At 37.1% G+C, this 24,573-nt stretch overlaps 1 protein-coding gene and 1 long non-coding RNA gene across 14 annotated transcripts in view; one reads left to right on the forward strand and one right to left on the reverse strand.

Moving 5' to 3' along the window:
* LOC143709691 (uncharacterized) overlaps positions 1–24,573 on the reverse strand; it is a 759,555-nt gene that overhangs the window by 521,960 nt on the left and 213,022 nt on the right. The gene's annotated exons all lie outside the window — the stretch shown is intronic.
* Positions 1–24,573, forward strand: part of ptprea (protein tyrosine phosphatase receptor type Ea) — a 77,289-nt gene that overhangs the window by 10,417 nt on the left and 42,299 nt on the right. For 7 of the 13 annotated variants that reach the window (XM_077200240.1, XM_077200249.1, XM_077200248.1 and 4 more), the window contains exon 2: positions 11,267–11,350. The exons of 4 other annotated variants lie outside the window; for them this stretch is intronic. The gene's annotated coding sequence lies outside the window, so the exon portion shown is untranslated. Of the gene's footprint in view, positions 1–11,266; positions 11,351–18,608; positions 18,987–24,573 lie in introns of those variants that run through there. 2 more of the 13 variants (XM_077200247.1, XM_077200245.1) reach the window with 2 other exon arrangements.

The raw sequence follows: 24,573 nt of genomic DNA on the forward strand, positions 1-24,573 counted from the left end.
GTGATGTGCAAACTTAAGTGCTAAAAAAGCAAATCCTTCATCGGCCCGTCCTGCAGCAGCCTCAGTGTGTGCCTTGGGGAAAATATAATCATAATAATGATAAAGTGTTCAGTCTGTCTGTAGACTTGGATGGGACGTTCGGGGTCGGTAAGGTTTTTTTTAACGCTTTTGAAAGGAGTATCTAATAGTCACCAATGCTGCATTTATTTGCTCAAAATAAACTAAAAACAGTGATATTTTGAAGTATTATTATAGTTTAAAATAACTGTTTTCTATTTTCATTATCTTTTTTAAAATGTAATTTATTTCTGTGATGCAAAGCTGAATTTTCAGCATCATTACTCAGTCTTCAGTGTCACATGATCCTTCAGAAATCATTCCAATATGCTGATTTGCTGTTCAAGTAACGTTTCTTATTGAAAACAATTATGCTTCATATTCTTGTGGAAACCTTGATACACTTTTTTTTTTAGGATTCTTTGAAGAATACTTCAAAAGAACAGCATTTATTTTAAACATAAATCTATTGTAACTTTTTAAATATCATTACTGTCACTTTTGCATCCTTGCGGGATAAAAGTATTAATTTATTTAAAAAACAAACAAATAAACAAACGAACTCCCAAACTTTTGAACCCTGAAACTGTAGCTAGTAAGATTTAGTAACAGTACCCTTCTGTTTCTCAGCCGATATCTCTAAACATCTAAATATAAACATTTGCACAGTAAACATGATCCCTCCCTTGGTATGATAATGACGTGTGGTTTTTCTGTGGGGATGTTTTTCCTCTTTCAATTCTGGTTTATCCTGTGAGATGGTGTTTCAAGTTTCTGAACTAAGGAAGCGGTGGGCTGCAGCATTTTTTACAAAATCATAGTGTGACCTTGTTCTGATTAATCCTCTACCGGCAATGGTCTATCAGTAGTGCTGATCTTCACTAGCCAGATTTGCATCCACATGTTTTTATGCAACTTTTAGGGTATTGCATTAAAATTGATGGAAATGGCAAGATGCGGATGACATTTCTAAAATGCGCATAAACAACTTTAAGTTACATAGTAAAAGTTTCCATGGAAGTTACTATTTTCTTCTCTTGAACACAGAAATTATATATTTTTTACAAACCTTTTCAATATTTTTCGATTTATATTTATTCTTTTGGGAGATACTTTTATCTGAGGTGACTTACATTGCATTCAAGCGTTCTTTTCATGTAATTCCTGGGAATCGAACCCTTGGCGTTTCTAGCAACATTGTCTACAGTTTGAGTTGCAGGAATGTAGCTGTTTGCTGGATTTTTCTAAATAAATTACATCTGCATTTTTGATGCATGATCGATTTCATACCTAAAAAATGCAGTCACATCAGCTGTATTAAAGTGATTCCAGACCATCTTTAAGAGTTGAGTTGTTCCTGGAGAGCATCTGACTCAAGCGTGTTACTCATGATCATGTTGAGTTCGAGTCTACATTTAGTGTGGGTCTAGACACAACAGTGAGCGAGTCAGCAGGATGAAATACCACCACTGTCTGCCCTGTCCAGTGCTCTCAGGAGGGGGTTACATGCTTTCAGTTGTCACATTTCCATGAATCCGCCTGATTACCTTCATATTTAGCAGGGATCTGCTTACCATTTAGTCACACAGCCTTATGGAACAGTTACTGTTTTTCTTGAGTCATTGTGTCGTCATTCTGCTATCAATACAAGAGCTTTTTTGTTGCTTTTGGCAGGATTTGTTGTTAACTAGACCCTGTTATGCCCGTCATTTCCTGGAAGAAAGACCGTAGGGTGTGTCTCCTCAGGCCCCTCTAAAGAACCCACCGTTACTTCTAAAAACAGTATGGGGCGTAATTTTCAGCTCGCTATATGAGCCAAACTAAATGAGCCCACACAAGCAGAGCTAGTCCTGCTTATTGTTCCTCGACTCAGTTGAACTGATTAAAGTCGTGGCTGCTGTTAATTTCAGCACAATTTTGTTCCCCAGCGATTCTCTGCAAGATGAAACGTGGGGACCCTAGGGTGCGGCTGGCAGATCTTATTCCCATTGGGACGTAGAGCAATTTTTAGAATGACTTTCATTTGCATGGGCTTGAAACAGCATGACTCTGAAGTCGAGTGTGGAAGACTCAGTAGGGTGGCCTCGAGATTCAAGGTTGAGATTAATGATTTGGAAATACCAAAACACAAGTGTAAACTTATTTCTGTCTTTCTTATTGTTTTGATTGCCATGGAAAAATTCCCAAAACACTGACACTACGTGTTTTGAATCTCTCCGCAGAGGAATTTAAGCCCAAACTCACCACAGAAGGAATTGAACCCTCCTATCAGACGGAAGTATGATAGATAACATCAGAAAATGTCTAGAAATGTATTAGAGGGATTAGTGAAATCATCATGAAATGTTGTAGACTTATATATGGGCAGATTTCTCATTATATGAGATTATCACTTGTAATGTTTTGCACCTTTTAAAGGCTTTGGGAAAACAAAAGTCAAATAAGTGACCTAACAACTACAAAAGGACTCTTCATTGTCATGTTCTCACTATTAGATTAACTCAAGCGAGTGATACTTGCACTTAGTAAACTTGCTTTTGTTCAAACTTTAGTGATCCTGTTCCAGGGTTGTTTATTTGCAGCTGTGTAGACAAGTTTAGTGGAGCAGCTGTTTACAGAGCATATATTGATCTGGTCTAAGATACACACTCAGCATCTGAACCGGCACACAAAGTTGGTGCTGAGGGAAAGAATAATATTTTATCTGTGGTTTTAGGAAAACACTTCAGTTGTAGTGATGTTTTAAAGCCTTTCTTAGTGATTTCATTCCTCTGTGCTCCAGTGAGCCGGACAGGTTCAAAATCAGTGATCCATTTAGCCTGCCTTTGCACACCCAACATGTTTCAGTTTCTCAACTGTAGTTTCTTGCAGGAAGTTCAGAAGTGTAGGCCTAATCGCTTTAGCAAGTGCGACTCAGGCAGCAGTCATGAAAGTTGACTTTCCTTGCATGCAAAGTTGATTTTAAACTTGTTATATATGTATATATATAGTAATGTTATGTAAATATATTTCTCCTCTTCTCAATTTTAATTTAGCTTTCGATTTAGTATTTTTAGCAGCAGTGCTATAAAAAGAAATATTGACAGCCTCATTTTCATTTACTATAAATTAAATATTGCATCCCATTGCTGTCGCTTTCGAGTATCCATCCTTATAATAAATGTACATAGAACATACAGAACGATCAGAGAGCCAAATGATGCATTTCATCACCTCGTCTTTTGGTTCTAATGGATGTTGAGTTAAATTAGGCACAAAATCAAATCAAGTTCACAGGTGACTCTTGACCTTAATTTGCATTAAGTTTAATTACATATCCAATATCTCTAATATTGGTTGTGATGGATTCTGCTTTAAAATTTTAATATATATTGAAGCTACAAAAAGCTTAATTAGTATGAAAACTGTCCCTTTTCTGTAATGCAAAAGAATAATAGTGCTGAAAGTACATGCACTAACTTTTAAAAATGTAATGTTGCCTAAGCTTTTTCTTTCCTTTTAATGTTTAATGATAGTTTTTAATCTATACTCATGAAATCTAAACGTACCATTAACCAATCAATGCTGTATGTGACTGGATGATTATCCACATTTATTGAACAATACAAACTCAAATGTGACCCTTCAGCAACAGAACTGGTAGTATCTGTGTTTTATTCCATTGACCCTGTAGATCTCAAATTGTGTGTAAATCTTCATGAACTCCTCACAGACTCTGGATAGGGAGAAGATTTTCCAGTTGCTGCTCTCAGTAGAATTCACTTACAGCAACATTCAACTTGTGACCTTTTGAAGCACGATGCATTTGAAAAGATTTTCTGTCATCTCGGCACAGGACGGTAGATCAGTCTGCCCTGGGGAGCGGAAGTGGACATTCTTTCGGCTCCATCTTAAACGTATACACGCATAATAACAGCTCTGCAGTGTGTGTCACTATTTGTTTGCATCCGGAATATGAAGCAGGAAAAGAGTGTGGCTCAGAAAGGGTGGTTACATGCTTACTATCACATTACATCAGAGTCTGTTTCTTATAACGAATGACCCAAATGGCAAGAACTCCGATAAAAGCACCATCCGCCTCCTGCCCGGGTCATCAGAAGATCACGCTTTTCAAAAGTGATTGAGTGCTGTGTTGTTTTGTGCAATATAATACTGTATGTCTTGTTGTTTTGTGCAATATTGCTGTATTCCCTTCATGCCCTGCCTTGGTAAATGACTTACAGATATTGCAATTAAGCAAAATGACATTTCATTTAACAGGCCTTACATTAAATTTAAAGATGCTGATGTGAAACCACTTGAACTTCATTTTTAATTAATCATGACATGACATTATTTGACTGTGGCACAACAATGAAATGTTTGTAGATTACTGTGGCATTGATTGCGCAAAGCTTTGCTGGATGACTGAAAAAATGTATGACACAATTACTCTGTTGCAGGGCAGCATCCATTACTGATTTATAATGTATTAAAAGTAGGAGTATGTATTGTTTAGACCTCAAATATGTGATTTATATATAAATATAGCGTGTATTTGAAAATTTGTGAGAACAGCTTTATCTCGGCCAGTCCTTTGCCGCTGGCTCTTATACAGTGGTTAAATATGATAAATAATTTGTTTTGGGTATATCAAACGGGCAGTCTTTGGTCTTATTTATCTATTACTTGTTCCAGAGGAAATTGATTGGGGCAAAGTTAAGTTTCATAACTTTATATTTTTATTTAATTAACTGAAATCCTGTACTAACTAGAGCACTGCTTTTGTACTTCTGACTTAATTGTTTGCTAGTACCTTGGTTTTAAAGTCACAGTTCGGTATGTTTTCGTTATAGCTTTATTTACTGAACAAACTATGACTCTGTCTCTAAATAAAAATGGCTGTCAATAATGCTGCCACACTCACTTTGCACTGCAGTTTATGGTGATGTTGTAAAAAAGGAAAGAGATTTGAAGTGCTTCTATATTTTAATGCAAAATGTATATTTTTGCATTATTCAAGGGATGCTTCACCCAAAAATGGTTTAATGTTGGTAATCAAACTGTTGACAGCACCCATTGACTTCTAAGTAGTAGGAAAAAAATATTATGGAAGTCAATGGCTTCCGTCAACTGTCTGGCTACCAACATTCTTTAAAATTCCTAATTTTGTGTTCAACAGAAGAAAGAAACTCATACATGTTTGGATTAACTTGAGGGTGAGTAAGTAATGACAAAATGTAAATTTTTGGGTGAACTATCCCTTTCATTTTATTGCGCTCCTTTAGTGCATTCTGTGAAGTTTAACGGAGACTAGCTTGCTGTCAGTATGAACCTTTATGCAAAATTGAAATGCTCACGTGGAATTTCTAACATTTACATGTACGTTTTTGGCCGAGGAAAACCACACTAGCAACAACACACGCATCTGACAGGAGGTTAAGCCACTTCAAACTATATATGCTTATGAGGGAGTTTGAAGCAATTAATGTATGCGTACTGTACCCTTTTTTTTTAACAAATGAATATGTGCACCGTTACACCCCTAATAGATAGATCGATGGATAGATAGATAGTTTTGAAACAGAGTGGAGTCTGTCTGGTTTCAGGTCGGTGTAGTTCGAGGAAAAAATAATTACTTTCCTTTGTTGACATTTGGAATTTTACCAAAACATGTAGAAACAGATTAAGTCAAGGTTTGGCTTTTTTTAGTCATTTGAATGTCCTTTTTGTAATGTATTATATACTTGCGGGAACTGAGCTATAACACGGAACTGAAACACCATTATTAAACTCTTTTTGAATGCCCAGGATTTGCAAAGGCCACGGCAAAAGCAGAGTTGCTTTTTTTCTGATTAACAAATAATGATCAAATGGCAAAGATGAGAAATTATGAAATCAGCACAGAGTTAATTGTATCTTGTGTTTCAGGGTGTGAGAACAGAAAGGCTGATGGCTGTAACAGTGTGTTCTATATAATGATCTGTTTCCTGCTCTTTGAGATTAATGCTGGGAGGAGAGAAATGCAATTAAAATTCCCTACTAGTGAAACCTGTTCTTGCAGAATTCAACCGATTTTAATTGGCCTTGCTCATGCAGTGCTGATTAGAAATGTAGATTTTCCTCTCACAAGATAATCTTGAAATGAAGGCTGCACATTGTCAAGTTGTTAAATGAATTGATGGATGGATTGATAAGCAGTGAGATAGAATGATAAACAGAAATACAGCAATGTTTCCATGTTTATTTAAAAAAGAAGTCCCAGTGCTTACATTAGGTTTGTTTCTGAATGGGAAATGCCATGCACAGCACCATATGTATTTACTTTACTCTGTCTCAGAGGAATATTTTTCCTGCTGGCAATGCAACACACTGTAACAATGGTTTAGTCAGCCTTAATTCAAATAAAGATGAAGTTGAGGTTTGTAATGAAGAGAAATAGCATTAGACTGACTTTCCCTGCCCTGGACCAAGGCAATGTGTGTTTGTCACTGTTTTACAGTTGGTTTTTAATGCTGTATAATTTCCCTCTTAAACATTATAGTAATTCTTTTGCTCTGAGCCAGATTTTACATTATCTTTATTCTAGCCAAGCCATTTACAGAAGAAACCTTTATTTTAATTTAGTCTCTTTTTTATTTTAGCGTACAGCAGGCGCTCGTTCACGGGTTTCCACTGTAGAATGGTTTTTGCCTTGTTCTTGCTGAAAAGGGTGGCGACTACGTCCCGGTGGACATTGTCCTCCCTTCCGAACCAGATGATGACCTCTCCAGTGTTCAACTTCTGTTTGCCGGCACCAGTCCATCGTGCTTCTGTCACACCCATAAGGGTCATGTTGTAGTGGTTCAGTTCGCACACTGCTTGCTCCAGCTTTCCAGTTTGGTAGAGCGTTCGGAAGTTCCAGCATCCAATTCTTATCCATGTTTTCGGCTTCAGGAGATCCGCTATCAGGAAGGAGACGTCCTTGTGGCTTTGGTCTCTATCCGTCATGAAGCCAGTTGCCTGGTCTGCTCGCTCCCGGCTCCGGTTGTCGTTTGTTCCCTGTTTGACGTTTCCGTAGCAAGAGCTACGGTCAGCCGGGTTTGGGACCGTCCTTGGCAAAGTTCTTTTTTTTTGTTCTTTTTTTTTTGAATACCCCCCTCATATCATGGAGTACCATTATGTTTACATGCTTTGCTTTAGTAAATGGCTTGGCGTTATCACAATTAACCGAATTACGTTGTTGTGTGCTTTTTGGATTCCCTTTTATGTCCTTAAATTGAATTAAAGAAAATATGCCATTGTAAAACCACTTATTTTTAAATTCATTTCAGCTTGCCTTAATTTGAGTCTCATGCTTTTGTTTACAGAACATTGGAATAAAAGAGCTCGGTTACTTCACTTCCTTAGTTTACATTTTAACGGAAGACCTCCTGATTGGCTAATTGTTGTTTGTAATGTCATAATCCACAGAATTCCATGTGATTTGGTAGGATTGGATGCATAAATGACCTCTCTGTGTTCAGCCCGCATCTCCTCTAATCTCTGTTGATTCTGTCGGGAATGAATGAGAGTGCTATTGTTTCTGGCTCCTCCTGTCAGAGCAGAGCAACATAAATCATCATTGTTTCTAACACTTTCCTGTAGCTGTCGTCAGAGCTGGCTCTGGATTTCCATAATCCCACTGCTGAATTAATGAACGCCTAATCCATTTCTGCCCCGCACATGAGAGAGAAGGATACCATTGTGTTTTTTCTTAGCGTTCTTGATGTAGGAGAGCTGACAGTTCATTGGGAGTCAGTCACTGGGAATATAATGTGATCTGACCTGACTTGTTCCACTGGGAATCAGCCAGGCTTTCATTTAAATTTGTATGATTTTTACATCTGTGGATTCTGCAGGCATCAGGAACATGCATTCCCTGTGTATAGTGCACAGGGTTTAGGGGATGCCCTGTGAATCCTAGTGAGAGTCTTTCTGCTGCCGGTCTGTTTGCAGTTATATGGCTGTTGTCTTGGGCAACAGGGATGAGACTGAAGTGAAGTGGTGTTGAATGTTTGCACAGCATGATAAACCATGATCTTTCTCTCACACACATACAGATGCACATGGCCATGTTGGCCTGCTTTTATGTAGCAGCCATACATGTACATGGCCTACGTAATGTTGTTGTTGTTGTTGCTAAACTGTCAGGGGATGTGCTAAGGTGGATTTCTCAAAGCCTGTCAAACATATCGGTCATTTTTCACTTGATTATCCCACAACCAACATTTTCAACATTGATAATTAATCAGCATATTAGAATGATATCTGGAGGATCATGTGACACTAAAGACTGGAGTAATGGCTGATGAAAATTCAGCTTTGCATCACAGAAATAAATTGAAATTTGAAGTAGGCTACATTAAAATAGAAAACCATTATTTTAAATTGTAATATTTTGCAATATTGCTGGTTTTTCTTTCTGTATTTTTGATCAAATAAATGCAGGCTTGATGAGCATAAGAGACTTCTTTCAAACGTTAAAAATAGTAATGTTTCCAAAGTTTTGACCAGTACTGCATCTTTTGCATAAAGTTATTTATTACTTTTTTGTTATGCTTGTGCACATGCAGCACTAAATCATTATTACATAAATAAACAAACAAATATTTAAATATATTTTAGGGCTTTCAATCAATTTAAACTTTAAATGAATTTTGGGAGAACACAATAATAATTTAAAAAAAAACGTAAATATATTTGCAAATAGAAATTGCAAATTTGATTAGAAAATCATATTTCTACCTTTTGATATTTTGAAAGGTGACCGAAACATGTTTTTGTGAAAATCACACAAATTATATCTGTGTTTTTGCATTAATGTGTAGGCCTATGTGTTTACAGCGTGCTTAAGTAAAGCTAGTTGCATCAGTACTTCACATTCTTCTTATATTATATTTCTATGTTCTTATAATCATGAAGTCTAAACCTGTTTAAAAGAGAGAGAGATAATTCTGATCACACATGCAAATTGCTTTCTTAGGATTAGTAAAACATTCCCGCTCAAGAAATCCCCCAATACTTCAGTATGCTTGCAGTAGCTCTCAGGGTTTACTAGAGATGATGCAAATGTGAAATGCAATGAAATCAGCCGAACACCTCGAGCATATAATAAACATGCAGACAAGCTTCTGAAGAATGCTATTACCTCATGTTTCGATTGACTGCGTGCATTAGCATGTGGGGTGTACTGGTTTACTGAACACAGGCTAGATTTCACATCATGCTTTATCAACAAGATCAGATAATGTTCTTGCAGGATCCGATGGAGGAAGTGTATTTCCAGGATGAAGGAAATATGAACAAAACAAAAACAAACGGCGACTGAAGATAAACCTTTGTCCGCTTTAAGATTCAAAAATCAGGCTGATCGAGGACATAACAGAGTAAACAACAAATGTTTTGGATTAAATCGCTGCAAAATTATATCCTGATTGCAAAAATGGGCCATCAGAAGTTTGTTTTTCTTTGCTTCTCTGTGAAATGCTAAGGGAAAGCGTCAATATATTTTTATTGTGTTCATATTTTTTTTTTTTTTTTTTTTTTTTTTTAAAGTGATTGTACTTGCAAATTTGCCTGTCAGATTATACAACAGGCAAAAAACCCAGAGACTGTATCGAAGGAGCACTGAAGTCGTTTAAAATAAGATATTAGAGGACCATAATTACGGTCTGACATTTGTGTTGCTATGCTGCGAGCGAACACGTCTGGGTCAGGACCCGTGTAGAGTAACCTGTTGTAGAGGTCTGTTCCCAGGGGAAACTGTCTCCATGCCAACCAGCTGACCACGAGATTACCACTGAATAATCACAGACCCCAGTTCAGATCAGACGAGGCGATGGAGAGGTGTGAGCAAGCAGAGAGAGAGAAAGATATGTTAAAGAGATACAAACATGCACAAAGATGTAACGTGGATGGTTGTGATGGGGCGTGTTATAGAGACATGTGTGTACATGCATACTTTGTCCTAGCGTACACCCTTGAGGAACACTAGAACTCCCACACTTAAAGGAATAGCTCATCCAGAAGTTGCCATTATTTATTGATCCTCATGCTTTTCCAAATAATTTTTGAATAAAACCGTGTCAGTATTATGCATACACTTCCCAGCCCCCCCAAAAAAGTCACTGTTTGGATTTAAATAGGCAAATGCTTAAGAGTCTATGACTGGATCATTATTGCAGCGATGATTATGTTTCTAGGATGTTATTATGTTTGAGGACAGTTCATTCTAAACCTAACTGATGGAGTGTGCACAAGATCTTGACCAAAAAATGATGCACCTCTTGATGGAAATAAATCACAACATTTATTTCCATCAAGTGGTGCCTCAATTTTTGGTCGAGATCTTGTATTGACGGTACAAGAGTCCAGCACTCTGTAAAGTCTCCTCCAGCAAATCGCAAAGACTTTCAATGGATTAAAAAAAAAAAAAAAAAAAAAAACGAATTCATGTGTGAATATGATTCTTCATGCTCCTCCCAACCATTCTTTCACAATTTGAGCCTCATGAATCTTGACTTTGTCACCCTGGAATATGGCCATGATGTGTCATGGTTGTTTAAGAAATGAAAAGCTACACACTCCATCATTTAGTGTTAGAAGAACTGTTGCCAAAAAACAAATAAATAAATAACATGCCAGAAACATAATAATCCTTGCAATAATGATCCAATCATTCTTAAATCCAAACAGCAATTCCCCCCCCCCCCCCCCTTTATTTGTAATCAGTTTTAATTTTAGTTTAAATTTAGTATTTATTTAAAAGAAACATTTCTGTATAGCTTTTCAGCAAGGATAAGAGTGAGTAAATTATTTTTTCATAATTTGTCCAGAATTCTTTTCATTTTTGGTGAACTATCCCTTTAATAGACACTATTGTCAGTTCTGGTAGTTCATCTTTTTGCTGTGGTGAGCTTCAAGGCTGCTTTGTCTTGTGTTTTTGGCAGGTTGAATTCACTCCTCTGCTCTCTTGCTCTTTTCTGGCAGAAAACATTTCCAGCTGCACCGGGAAAGACAGTTTTTTCATAAAAATAAAATTTAAAAAAATTGCCACTGCACCTTGGTAGTGTTTTTTGTGCTGTAACTGATTTAGATTTGTTTAAATTTATATCAATTGCACACAGCTCAATTTTTTAAAATTTAAAATGTTCCTTGAGGTTCACTTATAATGATATATATATATATATCTCCTCTGTCTGTTTTTAAGGTGTGGCTCCTTTAAGGCTTGTCAGTGTTATGATTGGCCAACGTCATTGCATAGGAAACAGTATCAACCCACTATTGCACACAAGTAAGTGTTTTGAAAACATTATCTGTCATTTACAGACAAAGCATTATGAAATCATTTACGTACAGTTTGTGATGCAGCTGCTGCCAGATCCAGTACAGTCGCTGCTTCATCTTTCAACAAAAGATTCTTTGTGAACTCTCCATTACACTGTGCTTCGTTTACAAAATAAAATGCTCCGAACAAACATATAATCCTCCGACATGATTCGGGACACCATTAAAATAAACTTGTTTCCGACACTGGGATCCTTCTGAAGTCTGTACAGAGACTCAAACGAGCCGTTTAAACTGGACGCGTCAAAGTGTCTTTCACTCTTCCATTTGTCCTGTTGACTCAAGTGCGTGGAGTATGTCAGAAACTGAACGCACATCCATATACTGTATCCAGTGTAGACAGTGTCAGTGATTATAATGCGTTCTGTATTTGCTTGCGACTTAAGGCAAGTGGGCGGGGCCTATGATGCGAAGATGAACAGTTCATCGATGTCTTGCTCTGGAGGCAGTCATATGTAAATGTATTTACCCAGATGACGTCACAAATCCAAGAATATCAAAACAAGCTGTTTTTGGAGTTTGATTAAATGAATGCTTAGTTTATAAGAAGCAGCGTTTTAAGCTATGACATTTTCTGGATGTTTTAATGGTCCAAAGATCTCCTATATGTCAAAAGATCAAGGCAAATTTGATTTCTTATGTGATGACCCCTTTAAATATTGACGTTTTTTGGGGGGATGAACTATTGTACTAAAACTTTGCATTTACAGTTACTCATTGTAGTATGCTTTTGTATTTGTGTGTTTCATAAATGCCTTGCAGTGAATCATCACATGGTCACAATCATCATAGGGTCCAGAAATAGCTGCGACAACCATACAGGTTCCTTGTCGAGTCTTTGACATGTGATTATGTGTAAGGCACGGCTAGTATTTTCACTAAGAGCTTTAGATGACTCGCTCTCATTTGAATGAACTGATATTTGGAGAAGGAAAATGACCCACGTTCTAGTCCTTTTTTGTTTTGCATCTTGATTAATTTGTTTTAGCTGCCTGAAAGTTTAATGCATGTGTCTGAGTGTTCAAGTTAGAGAAGTTTCCTTAGTGCAGCAGCAGCTCATTTTATATTATCTTCTATTTGACCACAATTGCTAGCTTGCTAACAGGAAGGGATGTCATAAGTCTCTTTTCCTTCCGTTTTTGAGCTCGGAGTAGGCCTATTCTGAGTCCGCTTTAAACAATGACTGTGAGTGTGAAAAATGATGATCTGAGAAAAGGCGTTCACTCCTCTAAGGGTTGAAGGTGTAGGTTGTAGTGTCGAGGACTGTTCTCTAGTCAGTGTTTGTTGGCACTTTTAACCCTCAGACCTTCTTTTCCAAAACCAACTGTTCACGGTCTACATGGACAGCCACCTTGTGAGGCAGCGGCCTAACTTTCATAGAACCTCAAGTCACTGATTTGAAACACTCTACTTAAAGGGATAGTTCACCCAAAAATGAAAATTCTGTCAGTATTTACTCACCCTCATGTTGTTCCAACCCCATAAGACCTTCGTTCATCTTCGGAACACGAATTAAGATATTTTTGATTAAATCTAAGAGCTGGATCACTCCTCCATAGGCTTCTAAGGGATTGAAACTTGCCAGCCCTGAAAAGTTATTAAAGACATGGTTAAAATAGTCCACGTGACTACAGTGGCTCAATCTTAAGTTTAGCAAGTGACGAGAATACTTTTTGTGTGCAAAAACAAACAAAAATAACGACTTTATTTCAACTTTTCATTTCCTTCTCTGTGGGCCTCGAGTCAGTTAACGTAGTGTGATTGCGTAAAGCTACGTCACACGTAGGCTCACTATTGGCCGATGCTGGTCATGTGTGTGATGCGTGTGACGTACAACAACAGAAGCTTACGCTATTACACTAGTGAACTGACTCGAGGCCCACAGAGAAGGAAATGAATAGTTGAAATAAAGTCGTTATTTTAGGTTTTTTTGCGCAAAAAAGTATACTCGTTTTGTCGTAAACGAGACGATGTCGACGATGAAAACTAAACGAGACGTATAGACGATGTCTTTAATAACTTTTCGGGGAACACGTTTCAATCCCTTAGAAGCCTGTGGAGGAGTGATCCAGCTCTCAGATTTAATCAAAAATATCTTAATTTGTGTTCCGAAGATGAACGAAGGTCTTACGGGGTTGGAACAATATGAGGGTGAGTAAATACTGACAGAATTTTCATTTTTGGGTGAACTATTCCTTTAAAGTTCACTCACATTAAGCTTCAAACACGCACATGCTGCGTCGAAAATCAAATACCTCCCTCCTGAATAGTATGCCAAAAGAGTAGTATATCCGAATACAAGTATTCGAAAAACAGTAGGCGAAAAGTCCCCATGATGACCTTCTATTTCTGACGAGATTCTAAAGTGTTAAGTGCAATACAATACAATACAATGTTTATTTATATATCACATTTTAAAACAGCCAGGTTGTTTTACTTTGCATTGCAAGCGTGCATTTTATGCCATACATTTGTTTAGGTCACTCACTAGATTTTGTAAGTTACTATTCTGGGTTTGATTCGTGCAGGCTGACAAAATGCTCTATAGGGTTGCACTGTACACAGTTGGTAATTCAAAAATGGTGATAAGGAAGTACACTTCAGAGTGAAATGGGCTTATGGGTTTGTGGTTTACAAACGTTAAGCGTTTCTGATGATGTGTCTGAACAGCAGCTGTGGGTTCCTGCTTTTATCAGGCATCATTTCTTGTTGGTTCCTGTCCCAAAAATAGTTCTTCATTATCTAACACGCTCTCTATAGGTTCTGCTATTTATTTTATTTCCCGCACAACTTGAAACAATAACGATGCTTAATATCAAATATGCTGGATGTTGTCTGAGAGTCGGCAGCGCGTTGAGTCACAGCGGCTGTTAACACTCGCATGCAAAATTTGTGAAGCTTATTACTAAATGAATCATCATACTGCTGAACATTGCTAGTGGCATGCCGGCTTCACTGTGTGTGTGTGTTTGTGATAACCACAGTCCCCAGGAGATCATGCAGCACTACTCTAAATGCAGCAATTAAAGCATCTGTTTGCTTTTTAAGCATCTTAGTGGCCATTGGAAGGGGTTTTGAGGTGCCTTTGTATCTCAGATCTGAGACAGTATCTGAAAATCCATGTGAAAATGTCTCTGCCACACATTATTCCCTGCTTTCCTTTTAGTCCATCAGTCCTGTTTTTCTTTTTCAAAGACTGACTCAGTTTCCTTTATGCTATTCATTCTATTCATCATTGTTTTCACCGCTGTCAAAACAAGATCAGATTGTGAAGTGAAGGCCTGCAGATCAGGTCTTACTGTCAAAGAAATGCAATGATGAGAGAAATAAGCTCTGTGTCCTGCTTATAATGGCGATATGCCAGTAACGGTAAGCGTTTTTTTTTTTGAGCTGGTAAAGAAACAGACCGCGATTAATGGATAGGGAGAGACTGTACAGTATGTCACAGAATGCCTCTGAGTGCTCAGGATTTGCTCCAGTGTCTTACATTATCTTCAACACATCACTATGGTTCATAAATCGACTAGTCATTCCAACTAGTTAATCAGCAGATACTTTATTTACTTTCCTTTAAAAATATATATTATGTTTATTATTTACTACATTTACTAATTTTGTTCCTGTGATCATGGAGAACCTTGAAATATTAGGGAGTTATACAATTTCAGAAAAGTCATAAATTAATAAATTTGGTTATTTAAAAAAAATTCTAGTGGATATACAATTTTATTTTACTTTTATTCTATTCTCATCTATTTTGTTATTTTTATTTTATATATATATATATATATATATATATATATATATATATATATATTTATTTATTTATTTATTTATTTATTCTATTCTGTCCGTCTGTCCATCCATCATTTTTTTTTAAATATTATTTTATAATTTATTTTATTTTATTTTAATGCTTGGAAGGCAGACCAAAAAAAGGGTGAGACTAATGTTAAAATATATTCACCCTGCCTGAGGTAGTTTACTATCTCACAGTGTCAGTTTCTTACAGAAAGTAAATTGGAGCAGCTCATTATTACACCTGTGCTCTTCTCCATCAGAAAGACTGTTTTTGTATGTTTTTGCTCAGCCTGGTTTCCATTGCTGCAATCGTCCTGACGACATTTAGGTTCCTAGTAAATATCATTAATCAAAATAAAAACTGTCACAGTATTTTTTTTTTCACATCCTCCTCCCTCTCTTTATCTTTTTGCAGTGCTATCACGTGTCACGGTCAAAAGCTCCTTTTTTAACTTCTGCTCACTCACCACGTCACAGTTCTGTTTAGTTTGTAATAATAGAAGAATATTAGAGATGTTCCTGATACATTAAACATGCTTCTGAATGAAATCATTGTGTTTTAATAGCTTAGAAAATAAGTTGCAAAAGTGTAGTCCACAGCAATGGTTAGTTTCCAGCATGCACATTTCCGTATGCATACTTTCAACACTGGCTAAGCATTCACGTTTACTTTTTGCAGTTGCATATAGTGTATTTGTGGCCAAAGTGTTAAACTTAAGCGTTGCAATTTTGGTACTAGTGATTGCGTAAGCATGCAAACGAAAAAAAAAAAAAAAACAGTTGGAGTTTAACCACAGAACACCTTTAACCACCTCATTGTGGAAGCAACATTTGCATGGGCAAAAACAATATTTTTTTATTTTGACCACCCCCCCCCCCCCACCCCCCCCCAGTAGATAAATGTCAGTAGTGTGTATGTTTTTCGAGTGCAGATAAAACCCTTCAGCTGGAGTGTGTTTGACATGACTGAACAGGATTGACTGACAAAGGCAGAGAATCGAGAGGAGGATCAGAGTGTAGTGTGGAAGGAAGAGAGAAACCAGAAGTTTGTGTTGGTTTTTTGTGTTTTCCTGTTCTGTGGTTTATGACCAATACAAAAGCATTAGACTTGTATCACATGCACACAAAAGTAGCATATGTCTATGTGGTGCCCATATTAACAGGTTACAGTATTCACACTGTCTGTCAGTGGAGCTGTACTGCGTTACAGAAACAGATATGAAGCTATATAAAATGATGGACTAAACTTAAAGTGGAGTGAATATACTTTCTATTGAATTAATTTATCCAGATGATTTAAGCTTCAGTTTGGGGTTTACATAGCATGTAGATGCAAATGTGGTTTCAATTCTCAAGTAAATTATATTTTGTGACTGTACAGTTTTTCATAATTCCTTATGATCCACTCCTGATAGCCATTTTATAATTTATAGCTGTATTAGAGCAGATGCTCAGTGTAGTAACCTAGATATTACTTTATTTTGTTGTTATCATTAACTAAAACTGAAACTACTAAAAATCATTTTTGTTAATTGTAATAAGACTGCAATAAAATAAAATTTTATATGAAAAAAATTAAAAAACTTATTATTATAATCAATTTTACAAATAAATAAGCTAAAATAAAATGCGTTTAAGCTGAAGTAAAACAAACTGAAATAAAAGTAAATTAACTTTTTTTTAAATCACATAGCAAAAAGCACACACACAATATATATATATATATATATATATATATATATATATATATATATTATGCACTTTTTATTTTTAGTATTATTTATATACTTTATTATAGTATTTATTAATAACATGAATGAGCTTTTATATTTCCAGTTTTCATTTTAGTTTTAGTAATTTTGTTATGTGCTTTTTGCTATGTGATTTAAAAAAAAGTTTAATTTACTTTTATTTCAGTTTGTTTTACTTCAGCTTAAACGTATTTTATTTTAGCTTATTTATGTTCAAAAATTGATTATAATAATACGTTTTTAATTTTTTTTTCATATAAAATTTTATTTTATTGCAGTCTTATTACAATTAACAAAAATGAATTTTAGTAGTTTCAGTTTTAGTTAATGATAACAACACTGCTGTATTTTGTTCAGAAACATATCATCATATCCTAATCAGCTGGGAAATTTTATCCTTAATCATTGAGCTTGTCAGTAATTGATGGTTATTATTTGATTTTTGATTTTACATCTTACATTGCAGTTTCAACCATGCGTTAGTTGTAGTTAGTAATCTGACCAGCTGGTTCCATTTACTTGCCAAGCCAATTTTATTTACATATGCTGTTTGGCGAAGGTTCATTTTGGCCCCTCTATGTTTGTGAAAAGGAGTGTGACTGCATTATTGTTTGTGTGCTTCCCTTCCCAAATGAATCACAGGTGACAGGTGTGTGTGTTCTCTCACAATTTGCCAAGGATATCTATTTTTAGCTTCAGCTAAAATACAAGACTGTGTTCAGCAGAAGGCAGGAGGCAGAGCACTGGTGATTAATGAGACCCTGTGGTTTTACCTCCCTCACCTCAGTTACTCTCTCACACACTGCAGCAAAGCCTACAAGAAATTATGCTTATGCTTGGCAAGCATTCTACCATTAAAGGGACAGTTCACTCATAACTGAAAATGATCATACTTTACTCACTCATGTCATTCCAAAACTGTATGACGATCATTCTGCCTTTCACACAACATTTTATTTTTATTTTATTTATAAAACCATTTACATTTAAGGTGCTTTTAGTCCTTTTTGAAGTTTGCCACTACTCACCGTCTACCTTAATTTTACGGAAAACCGCATCTCATTTTGGAAAGAACATCTCAAGAAATGTTTTTATTTTTTATTTTATGGAAGGCTGACCAAAAAAATTTTGAGACTAATGTTAAAATATATTTACCTTGCCTGAGGTAGTTTACTATCTCACAGTGTCAGTTTCTTACAGAAAGTAAATTGGAGCAGCTCATTATTACACCTGTGCTCTTCTCCATCAGAAAGACTGTTTTTGTATGTTTTTGCTCAGCCTGGTTTCCATTGCTGCAATCGTCCTGACGACTTTTAGGTTCCTAGTAAATATCATTAATCAAAATAATACTAGTCACAGTATTTCACAGTAAAACATCTCCTTGTGTGTTCAACATAAAAGTCATACTGGTTTGGGAATCACATGAGTGTGAGTTAAGGTTGACTGAATTCAAATTTTTGGATGAACCATTCCTTAAATCAGAAAACATCCTGACTTTCAGAACAGATGTGGGATGCCCTCTCAAAGAGAGTCGGTTCTGCGATGCTGTGACTCAGAGATTGGACCGTAATCAGAGTCCAAAACCCCCACGCGGCCCGGGCTAGCCCAGGTGCAGTGGACACAATGCAGGCCTTTCTTCCACTGGGGCAGTTTATGTGCAGCACGACCAACCAGCGTCTGAGAGGAAGCAAGCAGAGGAAGAGAGCAATGGCTGGTAAACGAGGGACAGGAAGTGAGCTGAAGGGGAACTGTTCAGGGACTCTGAGTAGATTGCAGTATTGACCAGCTATAGATTGATGTGTCTGAAGGCTTTTTAAATCTGTGGTCTACTAACACAGAGACTTTTCTTTGATTGCAGCGATGTAGGGCCAAAACTTTTTGCCAGTGCCAGGAGAACTGAGAAAGTTTAACAGATATGGCACTTTTTTTTTGCATTATTTATTTAATTAAAATGGAATGATCTTCCCACTCTCATTCGGAATGCAGAATCCCTGACAGCATTCAAAAGACAACTGAAAACTCATCTCTTCCGTGAGTACTTAACATAAAAAAAAAAAAATCCTTCTCTTTTAAATCTTTCCTTTCCTTTTAAATCTTCCCTTGTCTGGCTTCTGCTACTTTGAGCAATGCCTGAACTTTGTATTTTGAGCACTTCTTGCGTTGTTCTTCCCTCTTCACGATGACTCACTTGCTTTAGTCCTCAGTTATAAGTTGCTTTGGATAAAAGCGTCTGTTAAATGACTAAATGTAAATGTAAATTAATAAAACAGATTTTTTTAATGATTTATTATAATATTGTTTAATATTTATTATAAGTTCCAGTTGGACTTTATTAAGATGTTGTATTGGATTTTATAGAAAATAATAAAACATATGTCAGTATCTGGTGTGACCACCATTTGCCTCACGCAGTGCAACACATCTCCTTCGCATAGAGTTGATCAGGTTGTTGATTGTGGCCCGTGAAATGCTGGTCCACTCCTCTTCAATGGCTTTGCGAAGTTGCTGGATATTGGCAGGACCTGGAACACGCTGTCGTATATGCCGATTCAGAGCATCCCAAACATGCTCAATGGGTGACATGTCCGGTGAGTATGCTGGCCATGCAAGAACTGGGATGTTTTCAGCTTCCAGGAATTGTGTACAGATCCTTGCAATATGGGGCCGTGCATTATCATGCTGCAACATGAGGTGATGGTCGTGGATGAATGGAACAACAATGGGCCTCAGGATCTCGTCACGGTATCTCTGTGCATTCAAAATGCCATAAAATAACATACGCCTGCCCATACCATAACCCCACCGCCACCATGGGCCACTCGATCCATAACGTTGGCATCAGAAAACCGCCATACACGCTGTCTGCCATCTGCCCTGTATAGTGAAAACCGGGATTCATCTGGGAAGAGAACACCTCTCCAAAGTGCCAGACGCCATCAAATGTGAGCATTTGCCCACTCAAGTCGGATACAATGACGAACTGCAGTCAGGAGACCCCGATGAGGACGACGAGCATGCAGACGAGCTTCCCTGAGACGGTGTCTGACAGTTTGTGCAGAAATTCTTTGGTTATGCAAACCGCTTGTTGCAGCAGCGGTCCGGGCGGCTGGTCTCAGACGATCTTGGAGGTGAAGATGCTGGATGTGGAGGTCCTGGGCTGGTGTGGTTACACGTGGTCTGCGTTTGTGAGGCCGGTTGCATGTACTGACAAATTCTCTGAAACGCCTTTGGAGATGGCTTATGGTAGAGAAATGAAAATTCAATTCACGGGCAACAGCTCTGGTGGACATTCCTGCAGTCAGCATGCCAATTGCATGCTCCCTCAAAACTTGCGACATCTGTGGCATTGTGCTGTGTGATAAAACTGCACATTTTAGAGGGGCCTTTTATTGTGGCCAGCCTAAGGCACACCTGTGCGATAATCATGCTGTCTAATCAGCATCTTGATGTGCCACACCTGTGAGGTGGATGGATTATCTCGGTAAAGGAGAAGTGCTCACTAACACAGATTTAGACAGATTTGTGAACAATATTTGAGAGAAATAGACCTTTTGTGTACATAGAAAAAGTCTTAGATGAGTTCAGCTCATGAAAAATGGGTGCAAAAACAAAAATGTTGCGTTTATAATTTTGTTCAGTGTATATATATATTTTTTTCCATAATGAAGTTGCAGTTGGACTTGGATTTCTTGATGGTTTTGTTTAGTCTTAAAGGCTTTAGATCCATGTCTCTTTCCCAGCCATCTTCTCTCACAGAGATTCAGTGTTGCCGAAGATCGTTTCTCTGTCACATAATATTCACTAATACCCTCATCTGCCTTCTGATGGCGGGCAGAATCCTGGCTTTGTCCGTCCTGCTGTCTTCCATCTAAGATACATGATCAGAACACAGCCGTATCATCAACACACGCTGTGGCCCAGTGAAATGCTTTTATAACCTGATATTTCACTGACTGGAAACAGATGCCCACTCAGGGATGAAAACACACACCAGGAAAATAAAACACAGTTAAGTGGAAAGAAAACAGTGATTGGAAAGAGAGAAGAGAGAGGATTTTCTATTGGGCATTTAGCTTATCTTGATTTGTGGTTCAGTGATTGTTTATTCTGCTTGGTTTGTGGAAATTTGGTAATCAGATATGCATGTTATTCAAAATGGGAAATCAGGTTATTAATGATTGAAGTTTTGCCCTGATTTATGCCAGTTAAAATCAGGGCACTGAATCCAGGCCGTCATTCGTTTCTTTGAGCCAGGAAATGACACACGATTAGAAGCGTTATTTCGAGCGCTCCCAATAGGGAAGTGATAAAGCACGTGTTGGCATCTTCCTGTCTGCTGCACTGGTACTGAAGACGGTTTAATTCGCCAAAGTGCCTCTTAGTGAAGCTGTTTTACTGTCCACCAACAATCATTTTGACTTGTGGCTCGGTTTCTACAAGCAAATATCTTGTGTACAGTAATGCACAAACTATATTAAATAAGGCACGTGTTCTGGAGCGTTTAAAAGCAGAAATGCTTTCCAAACCTTTATAACTCTCCTAGTCATACAGGAAAGCAGAAATGCAGCTTCTATGTGTGCTGAATTCCTCTGTACAACAAAGCTACAATGAGGGACCAATATTCTAGGTCGAGGAACTTTTAGTTATGCTGTAGGAAATGTTCTTGAAATGTTTTTTTTTTACTTTTATCTGTAATGCAACATGTAAGTTCAGTTAAAGTCATCTAAATGTGAAATTGCAATACATATCATTATCATAACATATATGTTGTAAAATGCATCTAAACATGATGAAATTGGCCTTTATTGTTTTTCGTAAGTTTTAGTTAAACTTTCAAGTGAACTTCTTTTCTTTGATAGTTGATTAAAGGCAAACGCTAAATTATCTAGTAAATGATTATTGTATTAACCACCCAAATAGTTGATTTAATAGTTCTAATAATCATTACATTAGTCGATTATTAAGAATGGCTGAGTTCTGCAAGGGTGGATAAGATTGGATATGATTTTGCACAGGCAAGGTTAGCAAGCGATTTTATCATACTAGTCTCAGCATGCAGGGCCGTTTTCAGGGGAACAACCAGGAATTGCTTAATTAAAAACATTTATAATGGTCTTCAGCTCTTGTGAATGTGGGTGAGTCACAAAAGGAGCGGCTATTGATAAATCCATCCCGAATCGCTGTTAAACCCAAATGTGCGGGTCACGCACATGTGCACATTACATGACTAAACTTTCATTCAACGAGGCTTTGTTGAGTATTTACAGGACCGTTGCTGTAATCCTGGTAAATTGTAGCTGCTCTATGTTAATGGAGGTTTTAAATATAAACCCTGATCTCCAGTGCTAGAAGACTGTCTAATGGCAGAACAAACGCTGGTAATTAGCGTGATTCTTGCCCAGGGACACACACACATAGTGCTTTTAAAGCACACATTTCCAGATATATATAAGTGAAACCTTGATTAGTGTATTTTTCAGCTTTTTCTGACAACCAGCGTTTGTTCAATGATGTTTAGCATCTCAGGACAGGCTATAGGTGATTGGATGAGACGGGACACACGGAGCAGTGTGGGTCTCGTCTCAGCAGTATTACACATTCATGAAATGGCAGCGCAAATGGCCTTTGCACATTTAATAGCAGTTCAAAAAAGTTTCTTTTCTGACTGTATAATTTATAGTAGTGCTTGCTAAGGCAGGAATCCGTATTATTATTGCTCCAACTTTGCATTGGGGATTTGAAACCCCTGACCCAACCCCTTGCAATTTGAGCTTTAAAGTCATTTTGATGAGGGACCACTTTTCTAGGCCGACGAACTTTGAATGCATTTAATGCATTATTGTGCCGGGTTTATTCTATAAAACAGATGTAAATGAAGCTGGCTAATGACAGACGATCAGTTCTGTTCATTCAGGATGCGTCTGTGGTGTGTTCAGCGCTCAGGAAGTAAGACCTATTTTGCTGTCATATTCAGAGAACGAAAGCCTGTTATCATGTAACTGAAGCTGAAATCAGTCTCGCAGGACATTCGCTGTGGAGAGCATCAGATGTGACCTGCTGGAGAAGAGCAGGTTATATTCTCTACTCATCAAGCGAGTTCACGTCTGAGATCTGCTGCTTTCATCTGCTCTTTAAAGGTTACACATTCATTTTTCTGCTCACCAGGGACAATATAAACACACAGAGAGGCACTGAGACGTGTGATTATTGATGTTATGCCTTGTATATTTTCATAGAGATTTTTTGGAAGCATCGTATTAGTATTGCCTTTTTGAGTCATGATATGAAAGAAAATATGCTGATGCTGATTACTCGGCTAATAACTGCTCCCACTTACCTGGTTAATGAGGTGAATATTTGTTTTATGTAGTTTTTTTGTGTGTGTGTGAAATTTGAGTATATATATAAATTGTATTGTGTAAAATGTAGTATTTTTGTATTATATTAATATTACACATATACAATAATATTAATATAATCTTAAATTAATGCTTACTTGAATAAAAAAATGGACATAAAGAGGTTTAACTGTTCATTTAGTGTGTGTGTGTGTGTATGTGTATGTATGTATGTATGTATGTATGTATGTAGGTAGGTAGGTAGGTAGGTAGGTAGATAGATATACATTTACATTCATTCATTTAGCAGACATTTTTATCCAAAGCGACTTACAAATGAGAACAATAGAAGCAGGTAAACTAACAGTCAGACAACAATATGCAAGTGCTATGACCCCTCTCAGTTTATACTAAAGCAGTATATATGTAATGTTTATTTGTTTTTTTTTTAATAATACAAAATTGAAGAGAAGACAGAGTGTTAGTATTACTGGATCAATATATATACACACACACACACACACACACACACACACACACACACACACACACACACACACACACACACACACACACACACACACACCATAAATGACTGATTCTTTAAGCATCAAGTGTTTCTGATCACATGTTGATTATAATGATTTTACAGTGGTAAGTATTCTAATCTGGTGAAAACCATGGTTATCGTGGTCATTTTTGTCAAATTGTGAAATATAAATGCATGATGGATTATCCTATAATGGTAAAGTTTTTTATTATTATAATTTATTTACCATTATCATGGTAAAGTTGGCCATGGAATTTGCTATTGTTTTGTGTTCCCTACTTTGATGTATAGCTGAGTAAATTGGCCTTTTGAACTAGAACAAATGCAGGGTGACCCTTTTACGAGAATTTTAAGATTAAGATTAAATAAGATTACGAGAATTGCCACTTTTGATTCAATGGCCAATTTAAAGGCACTTGCATTATAATGAGAGATTTGGCCACATCACCCAAAATTCCATGCGTCTGAGAAAAAAACTTGGTAATATAGTAGCCCCACTCATGCCGGTTGCTTAGACTAGATGTTCAACAGCTTGGAATGCACAACAAGAACATTCTGTATGCAGCTTTTCCCAGGTAGATAAATTGTACTTTGTCACGTCTGTCTGTTCCTCCTCCTCATCGTGTCTATCAATTGTCTTTCCTTTTTTCACTCTTTATCCAAACCTTCCTCCCACTCCGTTCGATCTCTGCCTCTCATTTAAATGCATGTATGGCATCCTCTGGAGGGG

The sequence above is a fragment of the Siphateles boraxobius genome, unplaced genomic scaffold, assembly GCF_051911475.1.
Source record: "Siphateles boraxobius isolate OS27281-9 unplaced genomic scaffold, OSU_SipBor_1 46, whole genome shotgun sequence".
Taxonomy (NCBI): Eukaryota; Metazoa; Chordata; class Actinopteri; order Cypriniformes; family Leuciscidae; genus Siphateles; species Siphateles boraxobius.